This window comes from Mesocricetus auratus, unplaced genomic scaffold (genome assembly GCF_017639785.1).
Source record: "Mesocricetus auratus isolate SY011 unplaced genomic scaffold, BCM_Maur_2.0 Super-Scaffold_100008, whole genome shotgun sequence".
In the NCBI taxonomy this organism is placed as follows: Eukaryota; Metazoa; Chordata; class Mammalia; order Rodentia; family Cricetidae; genus Mesocricetus; species Mesocricetus auratus.
In genome coordinates, this window is record NW_024429192.1 from 19,606,323 (window position 1) to 19,625,346 (window position 19,024).

The 19,024-nt window shown below is 37.3% G+C and overlaps 1 long non-coding RNA gene and 1 other non-coding gene across 4 annotated transcripts in view; one reads left to right on the forward strand and one right to left on the reverse strand.

The window, feature by feature from the left end:
* LOC121141920 overlaps positions 1-7,624 on the forward strand; it is a 35,790-nt gene extending 28,166 nt beyond the window's left edge. For 2 of the 3 annotated variants that reach the window (XR_005878885.1, XR_005878883.1), the window contains 2 exons: positions 6,251-6,415; positions 7,587-7,624. This is a non-coding gene — a long non-coding RNA (uncharacterized LOC121141920). Of the gene's footprint in view, positions 1-1,124; positions 1,218-6,250; positions 6,416-7,586 lie in introns of all 3 variants that reach the window. The other variant, XR_005878884.1, reaches the window with a different exon arrangement.
* On the reverse strand, positions 7,509-7,610 carry LOC121142118. Its single transcript, XR_005879125.1, has one exon. It is a non-coding gene; the product is annotated as a U6 spliceosomal RNA (small nuclear RNA).
* Positions 7,625-19,024: the final 11,400 nt, after the last annotated feature.

A 19,024-nucleotide genomic window follows, 5' to 3' on the forward strand; every position in this document is an offset into this window, starting at 1 on the left:
TGTCTCTGCCTCTCAAATTGGATAAGAGATTAAAGACATGTCCTATGATGGCCAGCTTCATATGCTTATGGGGATGTGAAATAAGGTCTTTATAATTATATAACAACTCTTTTGTCCACTTATACATACTAAATGCTAGGTAAAGAGTTCTACTACAGTCCATTGAGTTAAGAGAACTGATTTTACTGCTCCTGTCTTCTATTGCTAATATTTTATTTGTTTAATCTGTTATTAACACAAGCATCTAAATGCCTAATTATAAGAATGGGAGCGTGGCTTAGTGTTGAGGGATGATCTAGTCTATGGGTGTAGCAATAAGTCATCAGGAGTCACATGCATACTACATCCAGTCATAAGAATAGTATTGGGTACTCCCCTAGGGTCTATAACCTATCAAGCCAAAGGTTCTTGGCCATTTTAACAGCATCAGATGTCAGTTCCATCTCATGTAGAGGGCCTTAGATACAATCAGAAAGCAGTTGGTTACTCCCATGATGTTCATACCAATACTTTTGGCTACCCTCCAGAACTTGATACTAAGTCACCACTGTTGAAGACACCACTGTTGATGTCACCACTACTGAAGACACCACATGCTTTCTTCACAGAAGTTTGCTAGTGGGATACTCTCATTGTCAGTTGTAGCTCTTATTTCCTGAGTTTTAATAAGTCATAAAAAGTAAACTCTTCCTGGGCAGCAATGGCACACACCTTTAACTCTAGCACTTGGAAGCAGAGGCAGAAAAATTTCTGTGAGTTCAATGCCAGCTTAGTCTACAGAGCTAGTTCCAGGGCAGCCAGGGCTACACAAAGAAAGCCTGTCTCAAAACACCCCTCCATAACACACACACAAAGAAAAAAGTTTTGTCATCTACAGGGAAACAAATGGAACTAGAGATTAACTTATAACTTGAAGAAAGGCAGTTCCACAAAGGTAAGTAGCACAGTTTCTCTCATTTGTAGAATCTAGGGGAGGAAAAGGACATGGGTGTAAAAGGGAAATAGGTGGATAAATGCAAAGGAAGGGAGGGAAATGAATAACAACGCCAGGGGATGACTGTAATCAACATTCATAGATGCATGCATGGAACTGTCCTAATGAACTCCTTGCTTTCTTAAAATAGAACAATGCTGCAAAAAGAAAAACTGAAAAAAAGTCATAAATTGTATCAACTTGACACAAGCTGAAGTCCTCTAAGAGGAGAAACCTTAACCAGGTATAGGATATTTTTAATTAGTGGTTGATGAGGGAGAGTTCAGTCTATGGTGGGTAGGGCCATCCCTGGACTGGTTGTCCTGGATTAAAGCAGGTTAAGAAAGCCATGAGGGGCAAGACAGTAAGGCACACCCCTTCCGGACCTCTGAATAAGCTCCTGTCTCCAGATTCCTGCCAGGTTTGAGTTCTTGTCCTGACTTCCTTCAAAGATGGACTATGATACGGAAGTGTAAGGCAAATAACCTCTTCCCCATCTTGCTTTTGGTCATAGTGTGTAGAGTGAAGTCTTCCTGACAGCCTGGTTCCAGAGCCGCATCAATCCCAAAAGAACACACAGGAGGCTATATTAATTATAAGCTGTTGGCCGTTTGCTTGGTTTCTTATTGGCTATCTCTAACTTAAGTATTTACCCCATAATTGTTACTCTAAGTATTTCTCTTACCAGAGAAAGGGGTCTGGACCTCTTATTCCTATGGCGGCTACATCATCACTGCCTGTGTCTCTCTTTCCCAGAATCCTCCTCAACTCTAGTCCCACCTATCTTGCTTCCTTATTGGCTAACTTTGCTTTATTGACATAAACACAAGACTTCCCCATCAATAGTGTTTCATCACAGCAATAGTAATGCTATTTAACACACTTGTTAGGAAGGCAGGTCCACAAGGTATCACACTTTCTCTCATTTGAGAAATGTAAGGGAGAAAAAAAGGACATGGATATAAAGTGAAATTGGTAGGCTTATGAAAGGGAAGAGAAAGAAGAGATGACAATAACAAAATTCTGATGCTATCTGGATATGTCACACTGGTGAATATCTTTTATCTTTTCTGTCTTTCTTAGAAACGGGAAATGATCCTTTTCCTGTAAGTTTCATCTGGCGGCTTCAAAAACAGTACTACCTTCTTGTGGTTTCAACACACTCTTTTGTTACAAAAGAAAACCTACAGTTCTTTCAAGTTCGTGAATTGTCTGAAAGTTCTCCATGTCCTCCTATAGATTGCAATTGCAGGGGGCAGATTTCCATGAAACCACAGATTAGGTATTCTAACTCAACGTATTTTACAAAGAATCATGCAATACAATTATAGGTATCCCCATCCCATGACAAACATTTGCAGTTTGATTGCCATTTCAGAATTAATAATAGAGTGGGCCTTTGGTTGTATATCTTATCAAATGCAAAAACAAGGATTTTAATTTTGTACTAAAGACAATTACTATTGTTTCTTTCTTTTTTCTTTTCACTCAAGTTCCAAGAAGAGTAAACTCCATTATTATTAAATACTGGAAATGGGTTTTCTCCCTTCTGTATTCTTCTCTGCTTTGTATTATCATTACTCCAAGGACGTTCAGATCCCAGGCTTTCTAACCAGTTCCCAGATGAGTCTTCAGTACAACCTTAATTTAAAAACTGAGAGGTCTGAAATTTGTCTGGTAAACGGATGCACTTTACACTCTGGCACTGTGGGGATCAGCTAATTCTTTTGTTTGTTTTTGGCAGTATGGCAAATCTCTTTTAGGAACTTTTGGGTATTTAAAATTATTATATTTTTGTTTGCAGCAGCAAAATAATGTGCTGGTTTGTCTTCTTCTTTGTGATGGAAACATCTTATTGGACTAATTTGCTTTCCACATTGGAAAGCAGACTCTAACAGCTCAGAGGAACTCCATACTATAGTAAAACCCAACAACTTCAAGAATGATTCAAGAAATACTTTCAAATTATATAAAATGAAAGTGTTTATAATGCTTTCTGTCACAATCTTATTCTTGCAGTTACAATGGTAGAAGAGAAGATTTTTTCATTCATTTAATGTACTTTAATTTATGTGCATGAGCCAAAAATACAGTCACATATTATTTCAATGTCTGACTTTCTATTGTTTTCAAGCACATAATAAAAAACGCATTTTATGATTTACTTTAAAAGTATTTTAAATTATTTATTATTTTTGAGTATTTCATACACAAATATAATGTATTCTCATCACATCCACACTTTTTATTCCAAATCCTCCTGCAGCTTCCCCTTCACCCTCCCTAATTTTTGTTCTATGACTATTATTTTTATACATACACATGCATGCATACACTGAGAGACAGAGAGAGAGACTGTGATAAAATAGACAATGGAAGAGGGAGAGACAAAGAATTCCTTTTGAATCTAGGCAGTGTTGCCCACATGTAATACAGGACTGACTGCTTGGGTGTGATTGTCCTATAAGAGGTCTCACTCCTGAAGAGAATTCCTTCTCCCTTTCCCAAAAGTTATTGACAGCCTCTGGCTCTTCAACTAGGGGTGGAGCCTTTTGAGCCTTTCCTTAGCCATGCTAAACATTGACTGGTATGGTCTTCTGCAAGCAGTCACACTGCTCAAAAGTCATGGGCACAACCTCCCCATCAAGCCCAGAAGACACTATTTTACAGTGGTCCTCCCAGGCTCTGGCTCTTACAATCTTCTGTTCTCTCTTCTATGATCTTCCCTGGGGAGTAGGAGTGGTGTTGTAGATGTTCCATTTAGGGAGGGGCACTCCATGGGAACTTAGGGTTGGCACTTTGACCATCTCTCTGTAATGGTCTCTGTCTGCTGAAAAACAGAAATTCTTTGATGAGCAGTGATTGCTGCACTTACCTCCGGGTATGAGGATAACTACTTAGAAGGCAGTTGGATACTAAACCACTTTGGAAGAATGGTAGTAGTCAGTTCTCTTCTAAGGTCCATGACCTCTCCAGCAACAAGGTCCTTGGCTAGTTGGACATAACAGGCATGTATTCCCCTGTGTTGTGCATGCCTTAGGTCCAATCAAACACCTGTTTATTTTGTTTTGTTTTGTTTTTTTGTTTTTCGAGACAGAGTTTCTCTGTATAGCTTTGGAGCCTGTCCTGGAATTTGCTTTGTTGACAAGACTGGCCTGGAACTACAGAGATCCACCTGCCTCTGCCTCCCGAATACTAGGATTTAAAGTGTGTAAGCCGCCGGGCGTTGGTGGCGCACGCCTTTAATCCCAGCACTCGGGAGGCAGAGGCAGGCGGATCTCTGTGAGTTCGAGGCCAGCCTGGTCTACAGAGCGAGTTCCAGGACAGCCTCCAAAGCCACAGAGAAACCCTGTCTCGAAAAACCAAAAAAAAAAAAAAAAGTGTGTAAGCCACCACCGCCCGACCAGACACCTGTTTGTTACTGACCCTCTTCTCTTAAAAAATACTACTGTTTCCATTGGACCATTGGGCCAATAGTGACCTTCCCAGGTCAGTCATTAATACAATCTGTAAGGTTTACTGCTGGGAAGAACTGTTAATAACTTGTTCCTCCAGCGTCTTACATGGCATCTTCTGACACTGAAGGGAGTAGTGTCTTCAGCAATGAGGTTTTACCTTCAAGTTTTGAAAAACAATTGAGAGACATGACAGTAGCCCGTATCATTTGTGAGGGGATGTTTCGAATTTCCCCAACCAACAAGTTGAAGAGAATACCCATCACCTAGTACTAGCACTTTGTTTGCTAGTTCATGGCTTCTGGGGAGAGAATTATCCTTTTGGTGGGTTGGCTTTAATTAAAGAAAGCTTATAAGATAGTATGTTTCACTATGATGTCTTCAAACATCCAAGTGCCATTTATCTCTCCCCCACCATGACACACACACACCCCCACATTACCCTCCCAGCCTTCCCCTAATCCACCTTCCCTTAACACGTGAAATAGTGATGGTAAACAAGAAATGCAAGCAGACAGAAATCCAACTTGTTTATTTTAGCTCTCTTAAATGTCACAATATTTAAATTAGCCACAAGAGTTTAGTCTTTTACATATAGGGAGGATGTAAAATCAAAATTATTAAAGAGAAGAAAGAAGAATATTTGTGGAATAGTAATTTTCAAAGAAGAGACATATTTGCCAAGAGACGTAAGAGTTACTCCTAAATTTGTTTTTCAGTATTTTAAAACACGGTGACTATATAGTGACTCTTAGATGGAAGTGTTGTCTAATGTCCCTCTCATGTCCTACTACATTGTTTAAACTTCCTTAGTCCATATTGCATTTCATAAGAAAGGAATGCATTTGTTTTAAAATTAGATTGTATGTTGCATATAAAACTCTGTATGAGATGATGTGAATTTGTACATGTATAGGTACTAGATTTCACTGATTTTGTAAGCAAACTTCAACCTACTTATCTTGCAGTATTTGTCTGACAAATGATGGAATGGAGTTAATTATGTGGAGCAGGCATCGACATAGGGAAAGAACAAAACTAACTGTTCTACAAACCCCATCTCCCTGACCTCATTACGTTGTACTAAACCTCCAAGCATACTTAGTTGTGACATTCAAGCATGCTTCCTGTAGATGTACTTGTAGACTAAGGAACTTTATGTGAATTGGATCATTCTTAGCCACCTTGAGGAGCAAGAAAGCTAAAAATTGCAGTTATTCTCCACAAATAACTCTTCCTATTAATAAGACATGTGGACAACCACAGGTCATATATCTGCATAGTCAGTTGACCTTCAGATGCCAAGGTACTGCTGTAGTTAATTTGGACTGCTTTATCATGACCCCATACATACTGCCATACAAGTTCTTTCGTGATGTGTTTTAAAGATAATATTTCCAAAACATTGACTACATATTATTTGTAAGAAAATTAATGATTTTATTTATAGAAATGCATCATTGCTATCAAACACTGGTAATGAAAATTGCAAAATGCAACACATTCTACATATGCTATTATTTTCATATGTCCTTGGAAATTCAATAAGCAATAGGTTTACTCCTCCCACGTAGAGAGAGTAATTTAAATTCATGAGGTAAGCAGAGACTTGAACCATCCAAAGTGTTCAATGACTTCAATCCTGCTGATGATTATTCTTATCCATTAATTCTCAGATGTTTTTACAGCATAATTCACATACCTTAAATCAGCCTGAATAAAATAAATCAGCAAAACAATTGAGGAAAGTAAAGGAAACAGAATTATACAAGGTCTCTGTTAACACATAAGCACAAAAATCACTCTACTCTCCTCCACACAGAAGTGATTCTCATGGGAAACCTTGGATAATGATGATAGAGAAGGAGAACACCATTAAAATGGGAAAACTGTGGGACAATTCCTGGAAGGTAATTGACGCTACTAAGAACTAGAGAGTGGCACTCTCCTTTACAAAGTCTGCAAAATGAAGACTAAATTTCAAAAGGTTTGAATATAGTATTACTATACATTTTTCTAAATACATATATATATTATACACACACATATCTACATGTGTACATATATAATATTTGGTATATTACAAAAATATCATTGCCAAGCATGGTGACACAAGCCTGTGATATTAGAATATGGAATACTGAAGCAGAAAGATGCTGAGTTCAAGGACAGCCTGGGCTATATAGTGAGATGCTGTCACAAAACAACAGACAGAAAGTGAGGTGGGGGGGCAGAGGAAAGGCTGTAGTTACTTAGCTCTTAGTTAAAGGTGTTAGTAACTCAGCAGTTTAAGTTAAAGGGAAAAACAACTGCCAACCTTCCTTGCTGTTTCTTTACAGTGCACTACTGTTCTTGTAATTATACAAGTGTGCTTTTGCAATCCTTTCAGTGCTTAGGGCTTCTAAATAAAGATCCTGATCTACCTTCTGTTCTAAAAGTTGATATGAGATAAACAAAGACATTAGATATTAACAAATAATTTGGATGCAGCATTTAAAAGAAACATTTTTCAATATAAATGACTTAAGAGGGATAAGGATTCTTCATAAAAGATAGAACAAACAGCTGAAAAATCAAAGGGATCTCAGAAGTGAAACAGGGTCAAGTTGGAAAGCCATCTTCGCTGTGTCACAGAGACACCTGCTGGTCACCAAACTGTTCAAGGCTCAAAACCCCAAATACATTTGATCCTTTGCACTCATTACCACACTCCCCAGTCTTTAATCTCCTGGAAAGTCAAAGCATAAGCATGAGGAGCAAGCCTCCTAAAAAAGATAAAAATTAAATGAATCTCGTGGATTTTTATATTACATCTTGAACAAGATGTGAACTTTTCCAGGTAAATAACTGTTTTACTCCATTTTACTGAAGCTGGTTTTTTTTTTTTTTTGTATAATACAACTCTAGAAGACACATGAAAGTGTAGCATACTTCAGTCTGTCACAGAGGTTCAGAGTTACACTAAGGTCGACAAAAAATGCAAAATTATACATCAAATATTTCTAAGTCACTTGTTTAGGGTATTTTATGTTTGAAAGCAATGCAAACTATGACTATACGGAAGTACTGAAAGTTTATCTTAAACTATTTTAAGGGGATTAAACAAACTAACTTGCTCAGGGATCATGCTAATCTTCTCTGTATCATTCCAATTTTAGTATATGTGCTGCCGAAGCAAGAACGAATGAACTTTGGGAGCCCACTCCACATGGAGGGATGCTCTCTCAGCCTGGACACATGGGGAAGGGCCTAGGTCCTGCCCTGGATGAAATGACAGACTCTGGAGATCCCCCAAAGGAGGGCCTCACCCTCCCTGGGGAATGATGTGGGGATTGGGTGGGGTGCTGGTGTAACTGGTGGAGGGACAAGGGAGGAGGGGTGGGAGAGGGAGCTGGGATTCACATGTGAAGCATTCATGTCTCTAATTTAAATAAAAACATATACTGAGGAAAAAAACTAACTTGCTTTTCCCAATCTAAAACAACACATAGAACTAGTAAGTTAGAAAATATGTCAGAGTAGATTCATAGTCTGGACATATTTTAATCAACTAGCTCATCTATTAAAAAGTATTTATTCACACTGTGTTCAGTACTGCACTTATATACAGACACAGAACTGTAAGAAAATCTCTTTGCAAAGACCCAGGTTTTAATTGGATATGTCACTTATTTCACATTAATCTTAGTGTGTAATAAAAGTCAGTATCTAATTGTGAACTAAATTAAGTGATTGTTAACCAAAGCCATGTAGGGGCTCCTACATGAGAGCTGTGCTACTCGGGGCAATAGTCCCAGTGGAAATGAGCTCTGAAGGGGCATGCGCATCCCAAGTTAGATGTGTGTAGAAGAGCATCTAGGGAACTTTATTGCATGTGGTTTTTAGAATCTCATCTTCACTGTGGGACGGAAAGGGAGTTATGGGAAAACTCCAGGAGTTACAAAAAAGGGGCAGCTGATAAAACTAAAATTGTGGACAAGAAGTACAAACCTTTAAGAAGAGAGTGGTATAAGGGTCAAGCAAGAAATGTTTGGCTTGAAAGAATGGGCCAATGGGAAGAATTCTTGAAAGCCTGACAGGAAAATTTAGATTTGATGCCTTAAATTATAAGATGAGTTTTGATAAATTCAATGAGAGAAATTTAATAAATTCAGTCTTTAAGGAAGATTAGTTTGGCAGCCACATTCACCATAAGTGATCTAATATGGATTGGTTCCACTTGAGTTACTTTGCAATAATATTTGGATTCAAAATTCATCTACAGAGAAAGCATTTCATATATCATTATATATTTTACAGGATGGTTAAATTATTTATTCGGTGTTTCTACTAATAATAAATGAGAAAGACAACTAAACCAGAAGTTTAACCAAAGTATAAAAACAAAAAACAAGCAAACAAACAAGAAAACCCTTCTGGCCCACTTTTTTCACCCTATGATAAAAGAAAACAGAAGATTAATTACAATTCTGCTTTTATTCATATATCTACTTAGGAAATGTTGGGATAGTGTTATTAACTATATGTTACTGCTGTATTTCTTCATTCTTACAATACTGTTGGCAGTTAGACATTATGGTCTTCAGTTCAGAAGATAAGTTATCTGAGGCTCACAAAAAGTGAAACATCCCTCATATTATATACTGGAATGTGAAGCCAGGTCTTTCTGATCTCAAAGGTTATGGTCTTCTGCATGATCCTACGCAGACAATGATTCTTGTCCCTGCTATGTTATCATAATGTCACACATCAAACTCAAAAGTTACTTTGAGCTACATTGATATGATGCCAACCTGCGGGTGGATTTCTCCAGCACTGATCATGGAAAGCATGAGTACTGATAGCCAAGTCTGGCTAAGGAGTCCAATGGCATAGTTCCAATTCACAATTCCAAAATTCATTCTATGCATTCTAGAGACACAATGAAGCCTGGCATAGAATATACATAAGAGCATCAGCACCATCTGATACATTTCTAGGCTTACTTCAGTTACTTCCCTATTGTAATAGAGGCATCACTAGCATAACTCTACGTTCTGCTTAATTTTATAGTTCTTCATATAAACCACTAACTGATTTTTCAAGACTGCTTTCATTTTGCATGATTTTCACTATTACTGATGAGGATACTCCTACTTGGATATCAAATAATCTCTGATGCATAGCTTCTACACAAGTAAGAAAAAGTATTAGCTTCTCGCTATACAGGTGCACAACTCTCTATGATGTCTACAATAATAAGCAATACAGACAAGACAGCCATCTGACTCTAATGGCAGAACATGAAACCTCTCACCCTCTTACAGACCCTAGCCCATAAATAAGAACTGGCATTTCACACATCATCAATTAGTCTAAATTAGAGCACATCTGACTGAGTTTTAAAGTTGTGACATAGGACATCTGGGGAACTTATACTTAGATAAAATAAAAAGGTTCTTATTAAGAAAATAATCCCAGGTGGGGCGTTAGTGGCACACGCCTTTAATCCCAGCACTCGGGAGGCAGAGGCAGGCGGATCTCTGTGAGTTCGAGACCAGCCTGGACTACCAAGCGAGTTCCAGGACAGCCTCCAAAGCCACAGAGAAACCCTGTCTCGAAAAACCAATAATAATAATAATAATAATAATCCCAGGCATTGAATTCTGTATTGAATTCTAAGTTCCTCAAAAGTTGAAGAAAATCTTTAAAGAAATGGATACTCTGAAACTCAAGAGGAAAGCCAAAAGGAAGCCACAAAAGCAGAGATGCCCTGCAGGCCAGTGTCAAGTTCAACACATCAGATTATGGATCATAGGCAAGGAAGATGACAGTGAGACTCACAGATCAGATGGAAACCACAGGACCTTGGGAAGAACCGTGCGACCCCAAGTTTGTTGCCCTGATCAAGTTGGATCATCTCACAACACTTTTTGGATTAAAACAAAGAAAAATAAATCCAGACAACACACTTCTTAGGAAGAATAAAGTAAATATGTATGCCCAGAGAAACAGAACATTTTGGTACAAAGCTGAAATACAAATACTAGATCAGTTGAGTAGTAAAAGAGACTAGAACCAGAAACAGGTCTATGATAATAAAAACCATTTAAAACACTATAGAAATTATGTTCAGTAAACAGTCATAGACTAATATCTGTACAGAAAAAAAGGAGTAGTGTCCTAACACACTACCTGTCCAAGGATGATTAAAGACCTAATATGAAAGTTGAAAAAAGATAACATGCAAAAATATCCTAATGACTTTTCATATAGGTTAACAGTTAATGACATACAAAAGGCAAAAATTACAAAATCAACTACATTGCTTAATTAATAATTTAGATAATCTTACAAGACATGAAAATATTTGAGATATAACACATATGGTCTGTTAAATCCTGATACAAAGAACCACCACAAATTGGAAAGAAAAATGATTTGAAAAACGTGCAAATGCATATGAGCAGACAAGAGAAGAGAAAAATAAACACAAAAATACTCATTTTCCATGAAAGTCAGGAAAATGCAAATACATATCACAGAGACAAATCATTCTCCGTGCATCAGACAAGACGCTCCAGGCGAGCACGATGATGTTGTGCTGAGCCTTCTCCTCTCTGGTGACTGTAGGCTGTGTCAAGTTGACAGTTAAAGCTGTCGGTGTCAACTTGACACAGAAACATATCATTTTAAACCGTACACTTTCATTCCTTGTCCTGGAGTCTCATGTTAATATAATAGTGTGAAATAATACGACTTTAAAAGTGCCACAGTCCTTACAAGTTCCAATGATTAGAAAGTTCAGTGTCTTTTTAAAGGTCCAAAGTCTTTTAACCTTGGGCTGCTATAAAATAAAAAATTAAATACTTGTTATTTCATAAGAGAACCAAGACATAGAAAAAAATCAAATCAGCAAAAACCAAAAACCCTGATACTCATTCACTGGGCACTCTTCTGACCATCTGCTGCAAACACAACTTGTCTTAGAGGCAGAAGCTTGTTCCTCTACACACCTAAAAATATCCCACATTCCTGGCCTCTCCAGTACCATGGAATCTCCACAGCAACTGTGACTGCATCTTCACCCTTCACCTCTCCACGGGGATTCTGATTCTACCACATGGTGGTAGGCCTCAACTATTCTCCATGACCCCTTCATATTTTCAAAACTAGCACCATCTATGTGATCTCATGTATTATTTACCAAGTTCTGCTGTGAGCTTGAAATGCAACCTCACAACTCACCAGCCACAAAACACATACACATACACATACACATACACACACACACACCCAAATGCTTAGTCAAACTACCACACAAAGGAACCCAACCCCCATTCTGATGGAGTCTTTCTTTGCTTCTGAAACCATACAAGTCAAGCTGCAATGGGCAACATTTCTCTCAGCATCCTTATCTGCCAAGTTCCTATACAATGTCTATTAAGCTTTGAGCACTCCATGACTTTTCCATCTCAGAGTTGCAAGACCCTCCGCATCTTCCAAGATAGTTCAAATGTTTGAAGGGAAAATGACACCACCACCCTACGCTCATGAATTTGAAAACATGATCGCTGCTTTGAGACACTGTTTACGGTTATAAGGAGATGTGTAGCATTGATAGGAATTACATAAGAGGAATAGACTTAGGAACTTCCATTCTTGACATCCTTTCAATTTGCTCTCTCTGCATCTTTGCAAATGAAGATGTGCTGTCTCAGTTTCCCGGTCTGGAAATTTTCCTGTTGCCTTACCTCCCTATATGTTCTCTCCCTGTGAAACAATAAGCCCACACAAACTTTTCCTTCTTATATGAGCCACCTTTGTCATGGTGTTTTCTCATGGTGATAGAAAGTAGTTAACACAAATACAAAAAGATATGCAGTCAGGTGCACCACAGCAATACCAACTGAATACAGCTAGATAACTAATCATGTGATAAATAATCACAAATAAAAGCAATTTAGAGAAGGGCAGGATTTATCAGGTTTATGGTTCAAAGTCATAGCCCATTACTGAAGGCAGGAACTTGGGCAGGAACTTAGAAGCAGGAACCATGGAGGAACCCTTCTTGAAGACTCCCTCATGGGCTCATGCTTAGCTAGTTTTCTTACAGGGCTCAGGACCACTTGCCCATGGAATGGTGCCAGCATGGCTAGGTGCCGGAATGGGCTAGGACTTCCTGAATTAATTAAAATCAAGACACTTCCCACAAACCTGCTCAAGGCTAATATTATACAGGCAATTCCTCAATGGAGGCTTATTCTTTTAAATGACTCTATGCTATGTCATGGTGGCAGTTAAAGCTATCAGGACAAAACATATATATGTTAAATCTTGAATGTATAAAATATTATGTAAGATTAACATAAAACAAAATGTTAATTGGAGTGGTGGCTCACACCTGTAATCCCAGTCTGGGACACAGAGCCAGTACGTTTATAGCAAGTTTTTAGCCAGTCTGATAGTAAGTACAATATTTTTCAGTGCAGCTTGGACTATGGAGTCAAGACACTGTCTTAAAAAAAAAAAACAGCAAAACAAGTGTAAGCACTGAGCGAAGGGAAAACAAAACTAAACTGAGTCTAAGAAAAGAATCAGTACTTCCCGCGAGCAGAGCAGAAGGCAGAGCCAGCTTCCGAAGCATCTCTAAAGAAAATCGTCGTCTGAAGCTGCAAAGGGCAGAAACATGAGCAGGCGCAGATGGAAGCCGCAGAGTGATGGGCGTAACTTAGGAGTGGAACACTCCCTTACACTCTTCAGTTTGCAAAGCAACAGCTTGTCCGTCACATGTGCTGAAGCGACAACTAGGGAAGACCCTGGGTTTGATGACAGTGGTCCTCACCGCCAGCAATGCAATGTGTTAGTGCTCCCACCTCAAGGGAAAAAGAATGTATGGAAGCATTCACAGCTGCTACTCTGTCATTATTTTCTCACGGCAGAGCAAAAGCAATTCTTAGCATTTAGGGGTGACAACTTTCTTGATCAAATTAAGCAAGTTATGTGTATGTAACAGAATTTAATATTTTAAATATTTCAATCAGCAAACTAATTAGAACAACACCATATCACAACATTCCAAATGTTAGAGTGCCCTGGAATCAAAGTAACAAAATGTGTACTATCTATTTAAAAAAACTGCTTAGAAGTCCTCATTAAAACAAAAACATACCTTTCTCCTAGATGGGCATTCCACTACAGGAAAGATGTGGATTCTTCTCCAGTCAACACATGCAGTTAAAGTTGTGGTCTAAATTTTAAAGGAATTATAACAATTTTTAGAAGGAAAAGAACTAAGTGATTTGTAAGTTATGCAGAAAAAATAGATGAAAACAGGAAAATGTAAAAAAAAAGCTAAGTATATTTTAGTTCATCCAGATATAAGTACTTATGTTAAAGGACCATTGATTAAGACAGCGTGTTACTGACCTACAATAAGTAAATGAAACAAATTTCAAGAAAGGTTCATATGCCTAAGCATGTGGTTTGGTGTGCTGGTGTGGTTTCCATATTAAGGACTGAGACAGGCAGCTGACCACTGTGCTACGTCATTCTATCATTTTCATTTTGAGACAGAGCCCTACTAACTTACGCAGGAACTCACTCTGTATAGCTCAACTTGGTCTCAGATTCGTAATCTTACCCTTTAGACCTATAAAAATCCTGTAGACAGAATTAAAGGCCTATACCATCAGGGGTAAATTGTATATATGGCATATGTAGCATTAAAGCGTATAACAAATAACATTATACAGACTGAACATATTGTTATTTATATATTTAGGAACACACACACATGTATATATGTAACAACAACTAATGGGAAAAAAGGTCATAAATTTGAAAGAGAACAAGGAGGTGTTTGTGGGGGAGAAAAAGGAAAGGGGAAATGATTTAATTCTAATTTCAAAAATAACTAAAAAATAACCAGTGAGTAGTTGGTTGTGGTTGTTCACACCTATAGTATTTGCTATGGAGGAAGAATCAATTGAGTGATTGGATGGGAAACACTGTTTCAAAACCAAGAAACAAAAGCAAAAGGAAAAAAAAACAAAAAGTATCACAAGGAATAAAACTAAAATAGGCTAACAAACTAATAAGAAATGAAGACTAATCAGTAAACACTAATGTAAGTAGTTAAAAATTGAAGAAGAGCTGGGCGTTGGTGGCGCACGCCTTTGATCCCAGCACTCGGGAGGCAAAGGCAGGCGGATCTCTGTGAGTTCGAGGCCAGCCTGGTCTACAGAATGAGTTCCAGGACAGTCTCCAAAACAATACAGAGAAACCCTGTCTCGGAAAACCAAAAAAAAAAAAAAAATTGAAGAAAGTTAAAAATTTGAAAATAAATCTCACAATATAATATTCTTTTGCTAAGTCTGTAATTTGGACACGACACATAACAAATACATTTTAAAAAGTGTGGAAAACTATAGGAAAATATATATCATATATAATATAAGCACATAAGCTGAAAAACTGTCCAGGTATTGTTATGGAATCATATTTTTGTACCCTGTGAAGATGCGTTGCTCTCATTGGTTTAGTAAAGAGCTAAATGGTCAATAGTTAGGCAGGAAGAGGTTAGGTGGGACTTGCAGAAAGGAAGAGATCTCTGCGATGGAGGCAGAGACAGGGAAGAAGTCCGTCAGAAATTAGAACACACAAAATGGGATAGAGGTAATAAAGTCAAGAGGCAGAAAGCAAATTAATTGGAATAGATTAATTTTAGCTATAGTAGCCAGTTAGAAAAAAGCCTAAGCTATTGCCAAGGTTTAATAATTAAGAAGTCTCTGTGTAGTGATTTGGGAGCTGGCTGGTGAGACAAAAAAGTCCATCTACAAGGGATGCTACATACATCTGTACCAGAGACAAATCAAGAAAATATAAGATACAGGGAAGCTGGTTAGTTTCAGTTTTCTTTATTGTAGTGTTTAAACTTTCTACAATAGGCTATAGAAATAAATGTTTTCAGCTGTCCTAAAATTTAGGAGAAAAAGTCCACATTAATAAAAGAATAAATCTAGGTCATAAGTCTAGTTTGCTACATACTCTGAATTCATCATCTTCATAAATGAAACAACTCATTGCTAATACTTTAAATGCTTCAAGTAGACAGCACTGAAATAAGTTTATAATCTCTGGAATGTTGCTGAGGGTAAGTTCTAGGAAAAGGACAATTTTATTAATGTTATACATATGATATATATTTTAATATAAATATTAAATTTATGTTTAATAAAATAAACATATGTACTGCTAAGGGTAGATTACTTTTATTGAAATCATCCCACTAACAATTACATTTCTCTTTTCTGTTACAGTAAAAATAACTAGGAAAGAATGAAATATTTTCTTTAACAAATATAATAGGGCTGGGTAGTTGTAGCTCAGTGCTAGAATATTTGCCTCAGCATGAATGAGGTCTTGGGTTCAACCTCCAGCACAATAACACATCCCAAAAGAATTGTATGTAAACAATAACCTAACATCACATCAAAAGTCTCTTTTTACAAAGCAAGTATTTCTTTGAAGCAGCTGTCGTACATTAAATACAAAACCGATTTTAGCTATCCTTATATTATGATCATATTGTTTGCATAAACTTATATCATTTTGATACTGAAGTAAAAATTGTTTTCAGTATAACATCTGAAAACACAGGTAATTAGAAAAAGCTCATAGAATAGATATAAGAATTTCTTTTAGAAACATTTATAATAGCCTCCACCAACACAGACAGATCTCTTCAATCACTCATTCAAAAGCATCCAATCTCCAGGTAAAATATGCTGTGGAAATACTCAAATGTGCTAGACACTGTTGTAATCTATAAGCAGCACTTACTACTTACCATGTTTTAATGCAAACCCTTTTATTTGCATTTACTATTTCTATTCATTCCTTCTGTAACTATAAACATTCACAATGCAGTTATCAATATTCTCAGAAATGAACACACAACAGAAAACAAGACAAGCGTATTTATATAAGTCTACTTTCTTCTTTAACTTGAGTATACTACATAACTAGTAAACATTGCAACATGTTAGAAATTGTTCAGTTAAACACTTGAATAGCAGGTGTGCCACATTTGATTTCCAATCCCTTGTCAGGCACTGTTAATTGTGGTAGTTACTCTACTCTTGATGTGTTCTTAAAAGTCTTTTCCCTACAGAAGTCAATCAATTGTAACAAAAAAGAAAGAAGATAAAAAACATTTTAATCTCTGAGCAGAATGCAGAATGGAGAAAGCAAACTACAACTATTACTCCAACAAACAGGGAACTAAACAAATCCACTAGTCAGGTTTGTGCAGACATCAATGTCATTTTCTACCATTTTCCAAGGTCAGAAACTTGTTCTATGTACTTTCTTCATTACTGAGTGAAGAGCAATATCATTTATTCTCATCATGGCAATAAATGGAAGTCTATATTCATCTATGAGTCAATATGAACATTTCCTACATGCACTCCCCAGAGACCTTAAGTGAACAACTGCAGACTCTACTCACCAGGACAGGTTACTGTAATTCTAATGTTTTCCTTTTAGATCATGCAGTTTTCTAAGCTTACTACAATAAAGTACTCAAAAGTATTTGATTTAAAATAAGAGGAACTTACCATTGCAGAACTGTGAAGATAGAAGTACAAAGTCAGTGCCACCAGCACCCATCGTGGGTCTTTCTGAAGCCTGTAGAACTCTTCTTTCTTCTTCATTTCTGCTGTTAGGTTGGCAAGCATGAACCATTCATTGCTTAATGCATTTGTTATTGTAGAAAATCTCTTGTATCTATATCACTAGCCATTTTCTTTTAAAGGGCACAGAAATATTAGATTAAGAGACCACTGCATTTGAGGGTGACATCATAACATCTAAGTACTTGTGCCACAAACCCACTTGCAAATAAATTCACATTCCCAGGTTCTTGGTAATAGAAATTCAACTCATTTTATCCTTATTAATATAAAATACATAATCAAGGGGAAAACTAATTAGAAAAACCATTCATGTTCAACTACCAATGTATACTATATACACAATAGAGACAAATCTGCTAAAGTTAATAAAAAAATATGAAGGGAAAGCCCCAATAAGGAAGCTTACTTGTAATGAAGAATAGAATTGTAATCCAGGACACACCTAAATGGATTAACAACTTGATCTTCACCTATCAAAACATACACCAAATTTGTAGTCTACAGAATTGTATAATAATAGGCCTCTACTAGTTTTAAGACACTTTAATAAGATAGTAATGAACAATGAAAATAACCTGTGTATGGCATGTTATACTCCTTTTGGAGGGGAAGGGTTTTCTACTCTGAAGATAATGTAGACTTACTGACAAATGAGAACTGCAGGAGGAAAGCTGTATACTGGCTACACCAACCAAAATGGACCACATTGGTTACTTTTCTATTGTGATAACACTTCGACCAAGGCGACTTATAAAAGTGTTTATATCAGCTTACTGTCTCAGAGGGTAGAATCCGGGATGGCTGAGTGAGATGCAGTGCCAGGAAGAACTGAGAGCTTACATCGTTCTACCACAGCAACCTAAGAAAAGGAAAAATTCCAGGAGGCTAGATAATTATATTGGCAGGGGAAACAAAGTAGCAGGTCACCAGGGCAGGAGACTAAAGGACCATAGCTCAACTGTACCCAGGAAGTACTGGAAGTATGGTGAAGCCGGAAACTTTGGAAGCCTGCTCCCCAGTGATGGACTGCCTCCAAAAAGTCTCCGTGGCCTAAAACTTCCTTAATGCCCCTAATAACACCACCAACTAGTTACCAAATGTCTAATTACATGAGCCGATTGGAGACAGTTCTCTTTCAAACGACAACAGCGTGGTGGGCAGAGGGAATTGCAATGATCCTGGCGCCAATGCCTGATCCCTACTGATATTGGTCCCGTCGTTTGGGAATCTAAAGATCTGCTTCCACGCTGTTGAAGTAGGTAACTATTATCTGAACTACTTCTACCTGGCTACTTCTTAGTTTCCATCAATTTGCACCTGGACTCCCGCATTTCCAAAAAGCCTGTCAAACACTGGACCTTCTCTTCAAGGGAAAATTCCATAGGGTCTCTCCAATTTTGTTTCTTCCTGCTGATCCTACTACCATTATCGCGACACACACAAAATTAAATGTCTAGTGTTTACCTTCACTCTCTCCTTTACTGATGCTAGTGATAACCCGTGTGCTAAGCGCACTAAGTAACTGCTCAATAATACTCGTCAAAATTATCATTACCCGTGGAAACTATGAATTGGATGCTTGAAGTATGCTTTCTTCATAACAGTTTTGGTGAACAGTACTTATATATTCATATGTTTCATATTTCACATAATAAAGTAATTAAAACACAAAAGTAGCCATAAATCATATTTAAAACCATTATATATATATATATGTATATATATATGTATGTGGTATCTATGTAGATCATACATACACAGATAGATAGATGATACATAGATATACCAATATATGATAAAGCAAGGTGATAGCTAGACAGACAACAGAGCGATTAACATGAGATTTTACACAAGTAGAAAGTCAACAAAGGTTTATTTCTCACAGCTAGTAGAGTTGACATGTTGTCAAGTGGAAC